General features: G+C 44.5%; 1 protein-coding gene across 1 annotated transcript in view; it reads left to right on the top strand.

Moving 5' to 3' along the window:
- Positions 1–17,589, top strand: part of SDK2 (sidekick cell adhesion molecule 2) — a 655,374-nt gene that overhangs the window by 409,533 nt on the left and 228,252 nt on the right. The window lies entirely within an intron of this gene.

Below are 17,589 nucleotides of genomic sequence, written 5' to 3'. Positions count from 1 at the left end.
TTGTAGATGATGGTTCCAGAGGCAGAGAAGTGAGTAAGCATTGCTCCTGCCTTTTCAGATACATTGGTCTGAAGGGCTTGCAAAAGGGGCCTGGGAGTGGATGGGTGCCACTGGACACCAGGGAGTGGTTTTTTTACAGTCAGGGAAAGAGGGAAGGGGACCACCAGGGCAGGGGCGTTGCCAGACAACAGATTTTGGGTGGGCATAGGCAAGAAGTGGGTGGGCACCAAGTGCTCCCCCCCCCCCAAAAAAAAAAAAACACCACTAAAAAAATATCTCAGCTGACAGGAAAATGCTTCTTTCCACCTTGGCAGTCTGCAGCAGACATGCGCTGAAAACTGAGCATGTGCAGGTGCCAGTACCGTGAAGAGTAGCATCTCCGTTACCATCAGGGGGAAGTCTTCAGCTGGCAGAGCTTGGGATCTCCACCGGCTACTGCTAAACGTGTGCTACTGTTGGGTGGGCCTGAGCCAGGCCCACCTATGGCTAGGCCACTGCACCAGGGACTTAAATTAAGGTCAGGTGGGGAAGGGGGAGGAGGGAAAGATGCCAGTAGACTCCAGGGCAATATTAGGTCAGAAGGAAGGGAGGAGTCCAGTCATGTTTGGTGGGGGGGGGGGGGGGGGGGAGATCTCACAAGACACCAGAGCCCAACGCCAGCAAATTTTTTTCTTTTTTTTTGTCACCCTTCCTATCAGTGCCTGAGCCAACAGATGTTCAGGTACTGACTGGAAAGGTGACATTTCGTAATAAGCAGCAGATTACTGTTACGATTTTAATGCAGCAGTAATTTGCATGCTGCAATATTTTTATATAACTAATTTCGCTGTAGAGCAATCCACTGAGCCGGCTCTACCGTCAGGCTTTCTGTATCAAGCCCATTGTGCTTTTCCTCCTAGCCGCATGTTTCATCAGCGTGACCTTGACCAAAATGACATTGATTTCGAGGTCTCTCCCAAAACCAAATCCCTATGTCATTATTTTGGAATATCCTCTATTATATGTCCTTTGCATTTGCATTTTTGATTACTGGTCTCATTTATCTATAATTTGCTTCTCGTACGTCACATCTTAAGCCACAGTGTGAACTGTTCAGCATTAAAAACAGCATTAGGAAGGCGGAGTAGATATGAGGTCACATTGTCATCTGTCATTCAAGAGATCTAGGTAGAGGTATCAGCCCTGCAGTGTGAGCACTCAGTCTGGGCTCGGGTGAGTATGAGTTCTCCTCCAGCCCTGGACAAAAATCAGTGCCATAAACAAATAATTTAGCCCCTATAGAAGGCAAAGGGGTATTTGCACCCTTCTAGTCCTTTCTCTATGCCCCCCTCCTTTCTCTCTTAACCCCTTACCCCCTCTACACTGACTTTTTTGTAATGAAAGGTGGTCTGAATAAGGAGTGGCCTAGTGGTTAGGGTGGTGGACTTTGGTCCTGGGGAGCTGAGTTCGATTCCCAGCACAGGCAGCTCCTTGTGACTCTGGGCAAGTCACTTAACCCTCCATTGCCTGCCGCATTGAGCCTGCCATGAGTGGGAAAGCGCGGGGTACAAATGTAACAAAAATAAAATAAATTAACATAACCGGACCCGCTACTCAGCCGGTGGAGATCAGCATTCTGCTTACTGGCACTGAACCATGTCATGTCCGGTCACTGGCATTGAATTTTCGAATTTGTGGATTCAGCTAACACGTGGAGGGGCATTTTCGAACGGGGATGCCCATCTCTAAGGGGGCCTATCTCTGAGGATGCCCCAGTGAAAGGACGGGGCTTCCCGTATTATCGAAACAAGATGGGCATCTTTCATTTCGATAATACGGTTGGGGGACACCCAAATCTCAATATTTAGGTCGACCTAAGAGATGGTCGACCTAAATGTTGAGATGATCGACCTTAGAGCTGGGTGACCTCGGTTTTCGCCAATAATGGAAACCGAGGACACCCATCTCAAAAATGACGAAATCCAAGCCATTTGGTCGTGGCAGGAGCCAGCATTCATAGTGCACTGGTCCCCCTCACATGCCAGGACACCAACCGGGCACCCTAGGGGGCACTGCAGTGGACTTCACAAATTGCTCCCAGGTGCATAGCTCTGTTACCTTCAGTGCTGAGCCCCCCAAAACCCACTCCCTATGACTGTACAACACTACCATAGCCCTTAAAGGGTGAAGGAGGGCACCTAGATGTGGGTACAGTGGGTTTCGGGTGGATTCTGGAGGGCTCACATTTACCACCACAAGTGTAACAGGTAGAGGGGGAATGGGCCTGGGTCCGCCTGCCTGAAGTGCACTGCACCCACTAAAAACTGCTCCAGGGACCTGCATATTCTGTGATAGAGCTGGGTATGACATTTGAGGCTGGCATAGAGGCTGGAAAAATGTTTTTAAATGGGTTTTTGGGGGGTGGGAGGGGGTTGGTGACCACTAGGGTAGTAAGGGGAGGTGATCCCCGATTCCCTCCGGTGGTCATCTGGTCAGTTCGGGCACCTTTTCGAGGCTTGGTCGTTAAAAAAATTAGACCAAGTAAAGTCGGCCAAATGCTCATCAGGGACGCCTTTCTTTTTTCCATTATCAGCCGAGGACACCCATCTCTTAACCACACCCCTGTCCCGCCTTCGGTACACTGCCGACACGCCCCCGGGAGCTTTGGTCTTCCCCGCGATAGAAAGCAGTTGAGGACGCCCAAAGTCGGCTTTTGATTATGCCAATTTGGGTGACCCTGAGAGAAAGACGCCCATCTCCCGATTTGTGTCGGAAGATGGGCGTCCTTCTCTTTCGATTATGCCCCTGCTAGGCAGTTAAGTGCAAAATTCAGCACTTAACCGGCTTTGGGTTACCGCATATAACTAGGCCTGACTTTTATGCGGTCCTATTTGTGGTTAACCTGTCCAGTTAAGTTCTGAATAACACTTAACCAGCCAAGTGCTGACTCCGCCCCCCAGAATGCCCCCAAAACAGCCAGTGCTAACTAGTTAAGTGCCACCGAAAATGACCCCAGACAGGCGATTTAACCAGCCAGGTGCTGTTTCTGACTAGTTAAATCACGTTGCTTATCGACCCCAAATTTCTCTAATCCTTCTTCCCTTTTTCCCCTCTTGTTGCCAACCCAGATGGTAGAATGAAAATGGCACTTTTCCTGGAGTTTTATTCACTGCTGGCCCACACTTGCATTTCAGATGTTTTTCACCCTTTCTCCTCAACTCTCTTGCTGACCCTTAGCTACCGGTGGCAAGAATGAGACACATCCCTGTCATTTTCAGCGCTCTTTTCATTTCACTCTGTCCTCCAGTCACTTTTCCCTTCTTTTTTTTTTGTTTCTTTTTTCTTTGCCTTCTTCCTCTTTTCTTTTGCTCTTTATGTATTGGGGCCACTTGTGAGCATGACCCCGGGTCAAGAAGGATGCGGAAAGGAGTCTAAGCTCCTTCTTTAATTCAGATTTTCAGCCACCCACCTTATTTGCATGTTGATTTTATTTATAATAACTTATGACCGATTCCAATTAACCTGGAACCAGATTCTTCCTAGTAAAATCTGAATTCCAACTGAAAGGAAAATCCATTGCACAGAAAGACTTGGAAAGAGCTTCAGAGGGTTGGTGAATCTCCACATCATCTGCTGATGGAGCTCAATGACATATGAAGGACTCTTAAGGAGTCAAAAAGCTGCCTTTGGGTTATATGCCAGAGAAGTAAACATTCACTCAGTTATGGAGCACATTAAAAAGCGTTACAGCCCCAAAATAGCCGTAAAATGCTTACCGCTGCAGGTTTGTGGATAGCGGTTCATGCATTATCCTGGTTTTTTTACCTCATCCTTCTGCTTGACAATGTATTGCATTAATAGGTCATGTCTTTCACTTCTGTATTTTTTTTTTGTTACATTTGTACCCCGTGCTTTCCCACTCATGGCAGGCTCAATGCAGCTTACATATTGTATACAGGTACTTATTAGTACCTGGGGCAATGGAGGGTTAAGTGACTTGCCCAGAGTCACAAGGAGCTGCCTGTGCCTGAAGTGGGAATTGAACTCAGTTCCCCAGGACCAAAGTCCACCACCCTAACCACTAGGCCACTCCTCCACTGTATGTGTGTATGGCTTTGTTGCTCTTTGATTCCTGGTTTTTGCATGGCTGGTGTCCGTGAATCTGAATCAGTGGCCCAATATTTTGTATTGTCTCTCTAGGTCAGGCCCTGCCGAAGTGTCACTGTCTTCCCAGAAGCCATCGTTGTAGTCCAAGAATCCATCTCCCTGTGTAGTTCCAGCATATTACCTGGTATCTTAGTATAAGGAAAAAATCTTAAGGGTGATCCCTACAGCACGGTAAAATGTGGTCTACAAAACTGATTTAAATGAAATTAAAATTTTGGTGCCTTTTCTCCTCCACCAGAGCCCTAAAACTCCCAAAACTGCTTCTGGGGGGGGGGGCTTTTTCATTACTTTTTCAAGTTTTTCTTTTTTATTATTATTACTCGTATTTCAGATTTCAAATAGAAAACGACTGTAAAAAAAAAACATTCAGTCAAGTAAGTCAATCAACCTAACCATTCACAGAAAACATAAAAAATAAGATTGTCCCCTGCAGGCATAGAACGGCAGGCTTAAGAAAGCAAGAATAACAGGAAGACATTTTCCAAGCCGGCCGCCTTTTAGCATAGAATGATTCATTAGCAAACTCAGTAATTAAAGAGTTTTCAATGTAATAAGATTCAGTCTGATTTCTAATGTACGGATGATTTCATGTTTAGGTCTTTCAATAATAAGCTATTTAGCTAGTCATTCAGTGTGATGGAAACTCCGTCACACTGTGCTGTGGTTCTTGCATATAGGTTTGAAAATCCAGTCTACATGGGCAGTTTCCAACCGTGCTGAAAACCAGAGCTGGTGTTACCCTTAAGATAACTAGGCAGCTGCCTAGAGTGGCAGCAGAGGCAGAAACAGAATCTAGTGCTTCCACTGGTGCTGCAACGTGAGATTTTCAGAAGGCGTTTGACAAAGTACCTCATGAAAGACTCCAGAGGAAATTGGAGAGTCATGGGATAGGAGGTAGTGTCCTATTGTGGATTAAAAACTGGTTAAAAGATAGAAAACAGAGAGTAGGGTTAAATGGTCAGTATTCTCAATGGGGAAGGGTAGTTAGTGGGGTTCCCCAGGGGTCTGTGCTGGGACCACTGCTTTTTAACGTATTTATAAATGACCTAGAGATGGGAGTAACTAATGAGGTAATTAAATTTGCTGATCACACAAAGTTATTCAAAGTCGTTAATTCGCGGGAGGATTGTGAAAAATTACAAGCGGACCTTACGAGATTGGGAGACCGGGCGTCTAAATGGCAGATGACGTTTAATGTGAGCAAGTGCAAAGTGATGCATGTGGAAAAGAGGAACCCGAATTATAGCTACGTCATGCAAGGTTCCATGTTAGGAGTCACAGACCAGGAAAGGGATCTAGGTGTCGTCGTTGATGATACATTGAAACCTTCTGCTCAGTGTGCTGCTGTGGCTAAGAAAGTAAGTAGAATGTTAGGTATTGTTAGGAAAGGAATGGAAAACAAAAATGAGGATGTTATAATGCCTTTGTATCGCTCCATGGTGCGACTGCACCTCAAATATTGTGTTCAATTCTGGTTGCCGCATCTTAAAAAAGATATCGTGGAATTAGAAAAGGTGCAGAGAAGGGCAACGAAAATGATAAAGGGGATGGGACGACTTCCCTATGAGGAAAGGCTAAAGTGGCTAGGGCTCTTCAGCTTGGAGAAAAGGCAGTTGAGGGGAGATATGATAAAGGTCTATAAAATAATGAGTGGAGTTGAACGGGTAGATGTGAAACATCTGTTTACTCTTTCCAAAAATACTAGGACTAGGGGGCATGCGATGAAGCTACAATGTAGTAAATTTAAAACAAATCGGAGAAACATTTTCTTCACTCAACGTGTAATTAAACTTTGGAATTCGTTGCCAGAGAATGTGGTAAAGGCGGTTAGCTTAGCGGAGTTTTAAAAAGGTTTGGACGGCTTCCTAAAGGAAAAGTCCATAGACCATTATCAAATGAACTTGGGGAAAATCCACTGTTTCTGGGGTAAGCATTATAAAATGTTTTGTACTTTTTTGGGATCTTGCCAGGTATTTGTGACCTGGATTGGCCAGTTGGAAACAGGATGCTGGGCTTGATGGACCTTTGGTCTTTCCCAGTATGGCAATACTTATGTATGTACTTATGATAAGGAAGGCAGTGCAGCATGACACCTATTTTCTCTGCTCCCCCCCCCCCCCCCCCAAAGACTAGAATCAATTTTGTGGACCAGCAGTGGTTCTCAAATGTGCACCGAGGTAGGTACATGCTACAGGGACAGCGGGACTTTTTGCAAACACTGTGGCCACCCAACCTCCCCCCCCCCCCCCCCCCATCCATTGCACTAACAGCAGAAGCCGTTTGAGGTAGAAGAGGATTGAGGGTTGCTGTGCAACGTTTTCTGTGAATGCCGCAGCCAGGAGGGTCTCTGGTAGGAGACAAGGGCAGAAGGGGTGATTGCTAACTGGATGAATCCTATGAACGGTGAGTGAGGGGCAGGGGGAGAGCGTAGAGAAGGACTCTGGTATGGGGGAGAGCAGGACCATGGTGTAGTGGAGGGAGGTAGAAGAAGAGAGAGGGGAATCTGAATCGTGTTGAGAGAGGGAGGAAAGAAGACGGTACTTGTGGGACTCGGAGGTTGGGGAGAAGAGAAAGAGGGTAACTCTGAGCATGGTGGGTACTTACCTGAAGGGTCTCCTAAGGCATGTAGTAATATTGGTCTAGCCCAGCCAAAAACACTCCCAGGAAACACCTTCCCTCAGTCTGGCTAAATATTTGAGCTCTAGGAAAACCCATGTGTATACACAGTTTCCCACGGGTTTCTTACTAGGAAACGTGTCTCCACCAGGAAGATCATATGATTAACACGGTAGGACACACTCCAGTGAAGTAAGAGTTATAGCAAAAAGGGATCTCTCTTTATCAGGGTTCAAGTTTTCCACTTCCTCTGACTCAGAGGAGGGAATGGGCCTTGACCTACTGTGCTGGTCTCTAGATAGGAAGCTGCATGGGATTCCTAATAAAGGGATAAAGTTCCCTTGGTCCTTACTCTTCTGGAATTATCCTCTCCAGTGTGTTTCGAAGAGGTGGAGTGACACAAAAAAAGCAGAACACTTTCAGAGTATCTGAGTCTGTAGACATCCTAGTAGCCAGGCAGGGCCAATGTTAGACATTCTGGGGTCTTGGGCAGAAATTTGGGAGGTGACCCCAAAGCGAACTGTCGGGTTGCACTTTCTTCCACTTCAAGTATGGTTGGGAGCCCCTGTGACATGGGTGCCCCCCTACACACACACACCTAACGCCTGAAGCCAGGAGAACAGCGGGAGTTTTCACAGAGGCAAATCTACTAAATCATCTGTTTTCAGGGTGTTCTACCATATCTATCCCAAGGAATTCACCAAAGGAGAAGAGTAAGAAGGAGAAATCAGGAACCAAACAGAGGATCTGAAGAGTCTATGGAATTCCTTGTACTAACCTGTAGATTGTCGAAAGTCAATGGAGACTCCTGACTACTTGAATTAAATTTATGCATATCATCACTGTTCGGCAAACATCTTACGTTTCTTATATCCTTCAATTTTTTTGCTTGTGTACCACAATGATAATGTTGTGCAATTCATATTTCCCTATGTTTTTGTATTTTGTTGAGGTGACCATTAATTCTATACATCAATATGATGTTTGTTTGAATAGCAATCTATCGAATCCAATTAAATAAAACTAACCCTTACCATTCAGTGTATCCAGACTGCCCCAATTTGACTGCCCCTATCGGACCGACCGTTCACTTGTCTATTAGATTGTAAGCTCTTTGAGCAGGGACTGTCTCTCTTTGTTAAATTGTACAGCGCTGCGTAACCCTAGTAGCGCTCTAGAAATGTTAAGTAGTAGTAGTAGTAGTAGTAGTATTACATATAGCAGTGATTTAACCAGAGCTGAGATTGTGATGTCATAATGCCTCATTCCACCAATGCCTAAGAGCCAACCTCATCAGTGATGTCACAATGGCTCGACTGTCCTATACTTGGCCCACTTCCCCCCTTAGTGTGAAGAGTTTCAGTCTCTGGTATCCAGAGCTGAGATTGTGATGTCATAATGCCTCATTCCACCAATGCCTAAGAGCCAACCTCATCAGTGATGTCACAATGGCTTGATTGTCCTATATTTGTCTCACTCTTATCTATTAGATTGTAAGCTCTTTGAGCAGGGACTGTCTCTCTTTGTTAAATTGTACAGCGCTGCGTAACCCTAGTAGCGCTCTAGAAATGTTAAGTAGTAGTAGTAGTAGTATTTTTGGAGCAGCACAGACTAGTATGGACATGTCTCAATTATTATAACCCAAGAGTGTGGTACAACTCTAAGGACCTTAAAACAAGACTTCCCCTGCCAGAAGAATCCCAGTTTTCACAATGGTCGATCATCCTGCAAACGTATTGAAGAGAGATAGGATACACATTAAGCCAGATTGAGTGAGGATAACCTTCAGACAGCCAGTTTGCCTTTGAAAATTGTTTCCTTTCAAGTACGGTTTTGAATTGAGGTTGCACATTTTCTCGGTAGTTCAAGTGAAACCTTGCTGGTCAGGTGCCAGGGTTACACCTTCTGGGATATATCTTTAACCTTGTACAACGTTTAGAGAGCTTTTAACCAGAACTGGTGACCTTTCTTTAAGATATATTTGTCTAAACATGTCCATTTTGACCTTTCAGTCAACATAGTAAATGACGGCAGATAAAGACCTGTACGGCAGTGGCGTTCCTTGCCTGGATGGCACCCGGGGTGGAGCGCCGATGCGCCCCCCCCCCCCCCCAGGTGCAGCCCCCCCCCCCCCCCACTAAATTACACCTTCCCCCCCCTCCGGCAAAATGACACCCCCCCCCCCCCCCCCCGGGTAACCTGTTCCGGGGCAGAGAGGGAGCTGCAGCGAACGAGCAAAGAAGTTTAGCGAACTCAGAGCAGGTGTGCACCGCAGCACCCCCCCAGCGGCGTGCACCCGGGGCGGACCGCCCCCCCTTGGTATGCCACTACTGTACTGTCCATCCAGTCTGCCCAACATGATAAACTCATTTTACATGGTATGTGATACTTTATACCCGAGTTTGATTTGTCCTTGCCTTTCTCAGGGCACAGACCGTAGAAGTCTGCCCAGCACTGTTCCTGTACTAAACGTTCTGAAGATTCTGGAATCCTAAAGAGTTACAAGATTCCGGAATCCCAATTAGTAGCAATATTCCATTTAGAACCCCAAAGAGTAACATAGTAACATAGTAAATGACGGCAGATAAAGACCTGAACGGTCCATCCAGTCTGCCCAACATGATAAACTCATTTTACATGGTATGTGATACTTTATACCCGAGTTTCTCAGGGCACAGACCATAGAAGTCTGCCCAGCACTGTTCTTGTACTAAAAGTTCTGAAGGTAACGTCGAAGCCCCTTAAAATTTACACTCTAGCCCATCCCTATCTATTCAGTCACGATCAGGGCGTAGACCGTAGAAGTCTGCCCAGCTCCCGTTTTGTTTCCCAATGACTGTTGTCGCCACCCAATCTCTGCTAAGATTCCGTGGAACCATTCCTACTAATGGTCAAATGGTACTATTCTGAGGAACTCAGGGGTATAGTTATCAACACGGGTACCATTAAGACATTATTTTACCACTAGCGTGCTATTTCAGCACAGGGCCCATTTTATGCAATGAGACAAATAGCACCTCTTAACAATAGCTCTTGATAAGTCTACCCGAATTGGCTAACGCCATTAACGGTTATATGTAAGCCACATTGAGCCTGCAAAAAGGTGGGAATGTGGGATACAAATGTAACAAATAATAATAATAATACCAAGCTCAGACACCTCTAAGAGGCAGCCATCTTTAAAAAGAAGGGCATTAAATCAAGAGGGAAAAGAAGGTGGCACAGGGTGAAGGAGTCAAGTGCACCTTGAGTCCACTGTTAATGGATTCTGATTAAAGAGGTGTTGAGTCTTTTAGTTACGGCATAGCAGTGCTCTGGTAATTATACTATTAAAACTAAAACGTTGACTTTATTGACAAAAAGGTTCTGACTTTTGCTAGCAGTATTACCATGGCAACTCGCATCCTATTTCTAATACCCAAGAAATATAATTATTGGGCTGCAGAGGGTACCCTTGGTGGCAATTACTACTTTGGCAAGAATCTGTGTGTCTGCTGTGGCACTGAGCTGTGCTAATGAGAGTGGGTGGGAAGACAAGGCTGCTGTCCTCTGCGAGGTCATTTTATATCACCTGGACTAACAGGATTCCAGGGTCCCTAGGGTAATCCGAATTCTGAAGCTGAAAACCAGATCAGGTTGCAGACAAGCGTAGACACATATACAGACTACTGGGGTACTTCCTGCCTGTGAAGGAACCAGTACCAGCCAGGACATGGTTAGACTTCTTTTCATAACCCACCTCGAGCTACTCCTGACAAGGAGTGAAGCATATCTGACAGATCTGCTGCTATAGGTTTATAGCCAGTGAGTTTTTCTCAATCAGTAAGTGGAAAATTCAGTGTGTTTTTCTATTACTGATTATGTGTATGAGTGAGTGCTTGTTGATGTTGTGAAGGAATGAGAGTTAGCCAGTACACCGATAGGGTTCTTATCTGATAGACTTACTGCTTTAACAGGGTAATCAAAGTTGGTGTGGTAAATTTCATGACGTTAAGATCCCTGAGAAACTTCCTTCCCCCTCCCCATCCTGCAGTGGCCCCCCACTTTATACGCCCACCCAGATCCAGTGCCCAAAGAAAGGGGCCATTACATCATGTGAAGGCTTCCAAGCAGCCTTCCATTTGTGCTCAGTTCTGATCCCTAACACCCTCCTTGTCTGAAGCTACAGATTTCCCTGTCCAAAAGATGTGATAGCAGACTTCACAGGCTTGCCAGAAATGTTGTAGTGAGCCACGAAGCCATCTAGTCCACCGACAGCAACCAGAGGAGGGTGGAGGGAAATGCAGAGCTCAGAGAAGAGGAAAGGCTGAGAGGATGCAGGAGCAGAACCTCCAATCCATCACCCAGACTGACAGACTGATAGATTAGCTCTGTATCTACTGGAGTCTCAGGAGCATTCAGCCATGGTGGCTGTTTATCCATTCTGTTTGCCGTACCTGGAAATAAAAGCAGGGATGTGGATTTAGAAAGGAATGGGTCAACCTGTTCTGAGGTCTCGGCCCTGGCTCAGCTTTAATCTGCAGCTCTTGGTCACATTTGATTTTCTCTTGTCTTGTAGACCTCTGGAGTGTGCAGTAATCACAGCAGCTCTCATATCAAGAGAAAGAGAGCGAGACGGTGTGTCAGAGCTGCCTCTTCATCCAGCTCAGCCGAGCAGGTTGAACAACTAGTTTTTACCGTCTTGCACACTTGCAGGTGCCGTTCTGCATTCCTTCGGAAAATGAGAAACTGTAAATTCCTCTGTGTGATGGAGTGTAATGCAGAAGTGCAACCTGGGTGAGGTGGCAGCCCTAGACAGAGATTGGGAGAGGGACAGAAATAGAAAGAGAGAGAGAGTGAGAGAGACAGGGAGAGGAGACAGAGAGACAAAGAGACGGGGAGAGAAAGAGAGAGAGGAAAAGAAAGGGAGGGAGGGAGAGTCTGTGTATCTCAAGAGTCATCAAGTTTTGCCTTTCAAAATGGCCTCAGAGTTTTCAAAGGCTCCGCTTGTAATAAGTTACTAGTGTCAGGAGAAGTTGGTGGCATTTTGATGGAAGGTGTCAGTATGGTTAACATAACTCAAGTGTTGAGTGTCTTTCCTTGTCTTTCTTTTTCACCCTTTCCTCGAGGGAGTGCCCAGACACAAGGGAGGGGGCCTTAGGATCTAGGAAGGTCCCGAGATTTTGAGAAAGGGCCAAAGAGGAGTTACTGTTATAAAGATAAGTGTCTGGAATTGTTTCACAATGATTCCCTGAGGGACTGGTGAGGGAAGGGTTCGTCTAGGAAAGAACATTGCTCAAAACCCAGAAAGGATTGAGCTGGCGGTTCTGGGATGAGGTGCCAGTCTTCTAGGGAAGAGAAGAACCGAGAAAGAGCAGATCTGCTTTAAGAGCCCTTACTTTCAGCTGTACAAGGCTGATATTGATTGGTTTGCTTTTCCTGTTGTTGATTCATTCCCCCCCCCCCCTTAAAGATTCATTAGTAAATCAGCTTTTGTTTGAACAACCCAACTGGTTGGAGCTTGGCTTGTCTTCCTTTTATAATTTTACTGATGAGGAGTTGGTGTGGTAAATTTCACGACGGTAAGATCTCTGGGAAACTTCCTTCCCCCTCCCCATCCAGCAGTGGCCCCCACTTTATATGCCCACCCAGTTCCAGTGCCCAAAGAAAGGGGCCATTACATCATGTGACCTTTATCGTCTCGTGCTTTTATTTGCATTAGCCAATGGCAAAGCAGTTCTCAATAGCGTTTTGGTATCCCAAAGAGAGGCACAGAAGTGCAGTAACTGGTATCAAATAACATTATTAACAACAAGGAGGCAACATTCCTCCTGTCTGAGAGAAAAGACTTAGAAAAACCCCATGTCCGAACTAGAAAAGAAAGAGAAAAGTTGTTTCCTTAAAAAGTACCAGAAAAGCTAAGTATTTTGTGGGCTGACTGAACGTACAGAAGACATCTGTGCTGCAGAAGACTTTGCCTTGTCAGACGCTTGAGCCTGGAGTGAGTCCAGGTCAGCTCTGTTTTGCACAACTGACTCGTAGATTTTATTTATTTATTTTTAGTACCTTTATATCCCACATTATCCCACAAAGGCGGGCTCAATGCGGCTTACGCAATTACAAATGGTTACATTTCAGGAAGGGTACAGGTATAAAGGAGCCTATGGAAGGGATACCAACATGTGGATAAAACAGGGGAGCAAGTCGAGGTAGGTGCAGTCGGGGGTCAGTTGGGTACGGCCGAAGTGAGGATGGCTAGGATGAAGTATTATCAGTTGGATAAGCAATCTTGAATAAATACGTCTTTAAGGAGATGACTTGAAGAGCTGGTGGTCATCTATCTCCTTCAGCTGCCGTGGTAGAACATTCCAAGATTTCGTGCTGACGTATGAGAAGGTGGCAGCGAAAAGTAATTTGTACTTAACATTCTTGCAACTTGGAAAGTGTAAGTGGAGGAAGGATCGAGCAGTCACTGATGCGTTTCTAGAAGGAAGATGTATCAAATCTAGCATCTAGGCAGGGGCTTCCCCATAAATTATCTTGTGAGTTAACATATAAAAGGCTACAGGGCTTGTGCCAAAAGTCTTATGAGAAGAGACTTGAAGACTTCAGTGTTGACATCCTAGAGGAATGGAGGGATCTGATACAGAGGGTTAAATAGCTAAAAGGTATTAATTTGCAAACTATCAGGGAAGCGGTACAACTAGAGGTCATGAATTGAGAGGTTGCAGGGTGGGAGACTTAGCAGCAATGTCAGGAAAGACTATTTCATGGAAGGGGGTGGTGGATGCTTGGAATGACCTCTCGCGGGCGGTTGTGAAGACAGAAAAGGTGGCAGAATTCTAGAATGGGAAAAGGAAGGAATCCAATTAAAACAAAGCTTAAGTGACCTCACAACTGGAGTGAGTTTTGATGGCAGCTTCACAGGATGAGATGAAAACGGTAATTTATTTATTTGCACATTTATATCCCACTTAGTTGCAGGCTCAATGTGGCTTACACAATGCCATAGAGGAAGACTCCGGTTCAATAATGCAAATACATAGTACATTAGAAAGCATGTAATAAACATCAGTATAAAACAACAAGGAAATAAAAGAGGGAAGTTATAAAAATCTAGTACGGTTCATATTTTGTTGTGTCGCATGAAGTGAGAAGTTAATTTGGATCAGGGGGATAGGCCTTCTTAAACAAGTTGGTTTTCAGCAGTTTCCTGAAGTTAAGATGGTTATGGATAGATCTCACGGTTTTGGGCAAAGCGTTCCACAGTTGTGTACTTATGCAAGAAAAGCTGGATGCATAAGTTGATTTCTATCTAAGTCCACTACAGTCTGGATAATGCAGATTTAAATAAGTTCAGGATAGGCTGGTACTGTTTCTGGGTGGTAATTTTATGAGGTCCACAGGAATGGATCTACGGAATCTTAGGGGAGATTGGGTGGCAACGCCAGTAATTGGGAAGCCAAACCGGTTCTAGGCAGCCTTCTACAGTCTACGCCCTGATCGTGATTGAATAGATAGGGATGGGATGGAGTGTAAATTTTAAGGGGTTTCGACGTTAGCTTCAGAACTTAGTACAAGAACAGTGCTGGGCAGACTTCTACGGTCTGGGCCCTGAGAATGGCAAGGACAAATCAACAAGATAAACTCATTTTACATGGCACCTTTTTTGCTAGAAAAAATGCACTGGCTTAAGCCATCCCAAACAGTGGGTTTTCATAACGACTCTCATCTTTTTGTCTCTCCGGATTTGGCTACTCATATTCCAGCCGTTTTGCTAATACAAAAGCCATGTCACCAAACCCCCAAGGACATGACAAAGGAAAGTACGTCTGCCTGGCTTTCCTCGTACACCTGGTTGTGCTCAATTCGTAAGGTCACCTTTGTATTTAAACCTTACAAAAACAAGAACAAAAGAGCAGAACAGCAAAATGAATATTTCCAGGTGAAAAGACGCCGAATAGCAGGCATTGCTGAAGAAGCCAGTCAGTCTTAGTTGGGAATATATTTTCCCCCAGTAATACCTGGGGAACCCATTTAGCACTTATCAGTGGAGGAATCTGAACATGCAGATAAAGGTTATTCTAATGCCTGTCATGTATCTTTCACTGGATAGCAGCCCTCTTGTGAATTGAGACTATTTGTATTTCTTTTTTATGAAGAAATATGGGATGTAAAAGAGCTGGTGGTAGGTGTTATTTTGTGTTATACAGTGTTATGATAGTGGGCACAGGGGCTCGCCATCTGTAACTGCATAAGCTTCTTTTTGGAATTCATTCCTAAATCTGTCTCTATCCCTTCTGCCTCTGCACATCTGGCTGTGAGACCTGAGACACAGCAAGAGAATTTTCTTCTTCCCCAAAGCCCCAGCAGCCCCTCTGCCTGATGTTCCAGAGATGAGGGAAATTTAATTAGACTCTTGACTTATTTATTAAAGTTACTCAAACGAGCAGACAATGCTTGTAAAAAAAAAATCATTAATAATTACCTGTAAGCCAACTAATGTGAATATAATGTTTCATCTAGCATGCATACTTTAAATGCCCTCCAAACTTCTGGGAATCTCTGGGTCCATGGGGTGAAATCTTGATACCTCTCTGCGGAGAACCTGATTCTTTCTTACGTGCTTGTGGCTTTCTGGTGAGCACTTGGAGACCAAGTGCGCTGATAAATGGTCTTAGGACTTTCCCAGGCGCTCAGCCCATTTCTAGAACTTTTGTCAATTATTTCATTTTCTAGCTGTAGTAATGTTAGCACTAGTGTGTTGAGAAACCAGAGCGTGAATCTCCTGGTCACAAGACCTGCAAGCCTGAGAAGACCAATCTTTAGTGTCGTAAGATTGAAAAGACAAGACATTGAATATTTTGTCATCTTTTTAAAAGACACCTGAAGCAGGCCATAGGCTGAAACACAGTTTCTGTGTGGACAAATGCAAGGTGATGCATATTGGAAAGAATATTCCGAATCATAGTTACCTGATGCTAGGGTCCACCTTGGGGGTCAACGCTCAAGAAAAAGATCTGGGTGCTGTTGTAGATAATACGCTGAAATTTTCTGCTCAGTGTGCAGCGTCGGCCAAAAAAGCAAATACGATGCTACGAATTATTAGGAAAGGGATGGTGAATAAGATCAAAAACAATATAAATGCCTTTGTATCACTCCATGGTGCTTCCGCACCTTGAGTATTGCGTTCAGTTCTGGTCGCCGTATCTCAAAAAAGATATAGAGGAATTAGAAAAGGTTCAAGGAACAGCAACCAAAATGATAAACGGAATGGAACTCCTCTCGTATGAGGAAAGGCTAAAGAGGTTAGGGTTTTTCAGCTTGGAAAAGAGATGGATGAGGGGAGATATGATTGAGGTCTACAAAATCCTGAGTGATGTAGAATGAGTAGAAGTAAATCGATTTTTTACTCGTTCTAAAAGTACAAAGACTAGGGGACACTCAAGGAAGTTACATGGAAATACTTTTAAAACAAATAGGAGGAAATATTTTTTCATTCAACGAATAGTTAAGCTCTGGAACTCTTTGCCGGAGGATGTGGTAACAGCAGTTAGTGTATCTGGGTTTAAAAAAGGTTTAGACAAATTCCTGGAGGAAAAGTCCATAGTCTGCTATTGAGGCAGACGTGGGAAGCTTGCCCTGGGATTTGTAGTATGGAATGTTACAACTCTAAAATTGTGCATGGAATCTTGTCACTCTTTAGGATTCAAGAATCTTGCTATTCTTTTGGGTTCTACTTGGAATGTTGCCACGATTAGGGTTTCTAACAGGTATTTGTGACCTGGCTTGGCCACTGTTTGGAAAACAGGATATTGGCTAGATGGACCACTACTACTACTACTACTACTACTACTACTTATCATTTCTATAGTGCTACTAGACATACACAGCGCTGTACACTTGAACATGAAGAGACAGTCCCTGCTCGACAGAGTTTACAATCTAATTAGGACAGACAAACAGGACAAATAAGAGATAAGGACAAAGAATAACAAGATTCCGGAATCCCAAAGAGTAGCAAGATTCCGGAATCCCAAAGACTAGCAAAGATTCTGGAATCTCAAAGACTACTACTACTACTTATCATTTCTATAGTGCTACTAGACATACGCAGCGCTGTACACTTGAACATGAAGAGACAGTCCCTGCTCGACAGAGTTTACAATCTAATCAGGACAGACAAACAGGACAAATATGGGATAAGGACAAAGAGTAACAAGATTTTGGAATCCCAAAGAGTAGCAAGATTCCGGAATCCCAAAGAGTAGAAAGATTCCAGAATCCCAAAGAGTAACAAGATTCCGGAATCCCAAAGAGTAGCAAGATTCCAGAATCCCAAAGACTACTACTACTACTACTTATCATTTCTATAACACTACTAGACGTACGCAGTGCTGTACACTGGACATGAAGCGACAGTCCCTGCTCGACAGAGTTACAATCTAATTAGGACAAACAAACAGGACAAATAAGGGATAAGGACAAAGGGTAGCAAGATTCTGGAATCCCAAAGAGTAGCAAGCTTCTGTGCAGAGTCCCAAAGAGTAGCAAGATTCCGGAACCCAAATAATAGCAAGATTCTGGAATTCCAAAGACTACTACTACTACTTATCATTTCTTTAGCGCTACTAGACATACGCAGCGCTGTGCACTTGAACATGAAGAGACAGTCCCTGCTCGACAGAGCTTGCAATCTAATTAGGACAGACAAACAGGACAAAGAAGAGATAAGGGAATATTAAAGTGAAGATGATAAAATAAGGGTTCTGAACAAGTGAATAAGGGTTAGGAGTTAAAAGCAGCATCAAAAAGGTGGGCTTTTAGCTTAGATTTGAAGACGGCCAG

Source organism: Microcaecilia unicolor, chromosome 6 (assembly GCF_901765095.1).
Source record: "Microcaecilia unicolor chromosome 6, aMicUni1.1, whole genome shotgun sequence".
Taxonomy (NCBI): Eukaryota; Metazoa; Chordata; class Amphibia; order Gymnophiona; family Siphonopidae; genus Microcaecilia; species Microcaecilia unicolor.
The sequence above is the reverse complement of the archived record's forward strand: the minus strand, read 5'-3'. Positions and strand labels throughout refer to the sequence as shown.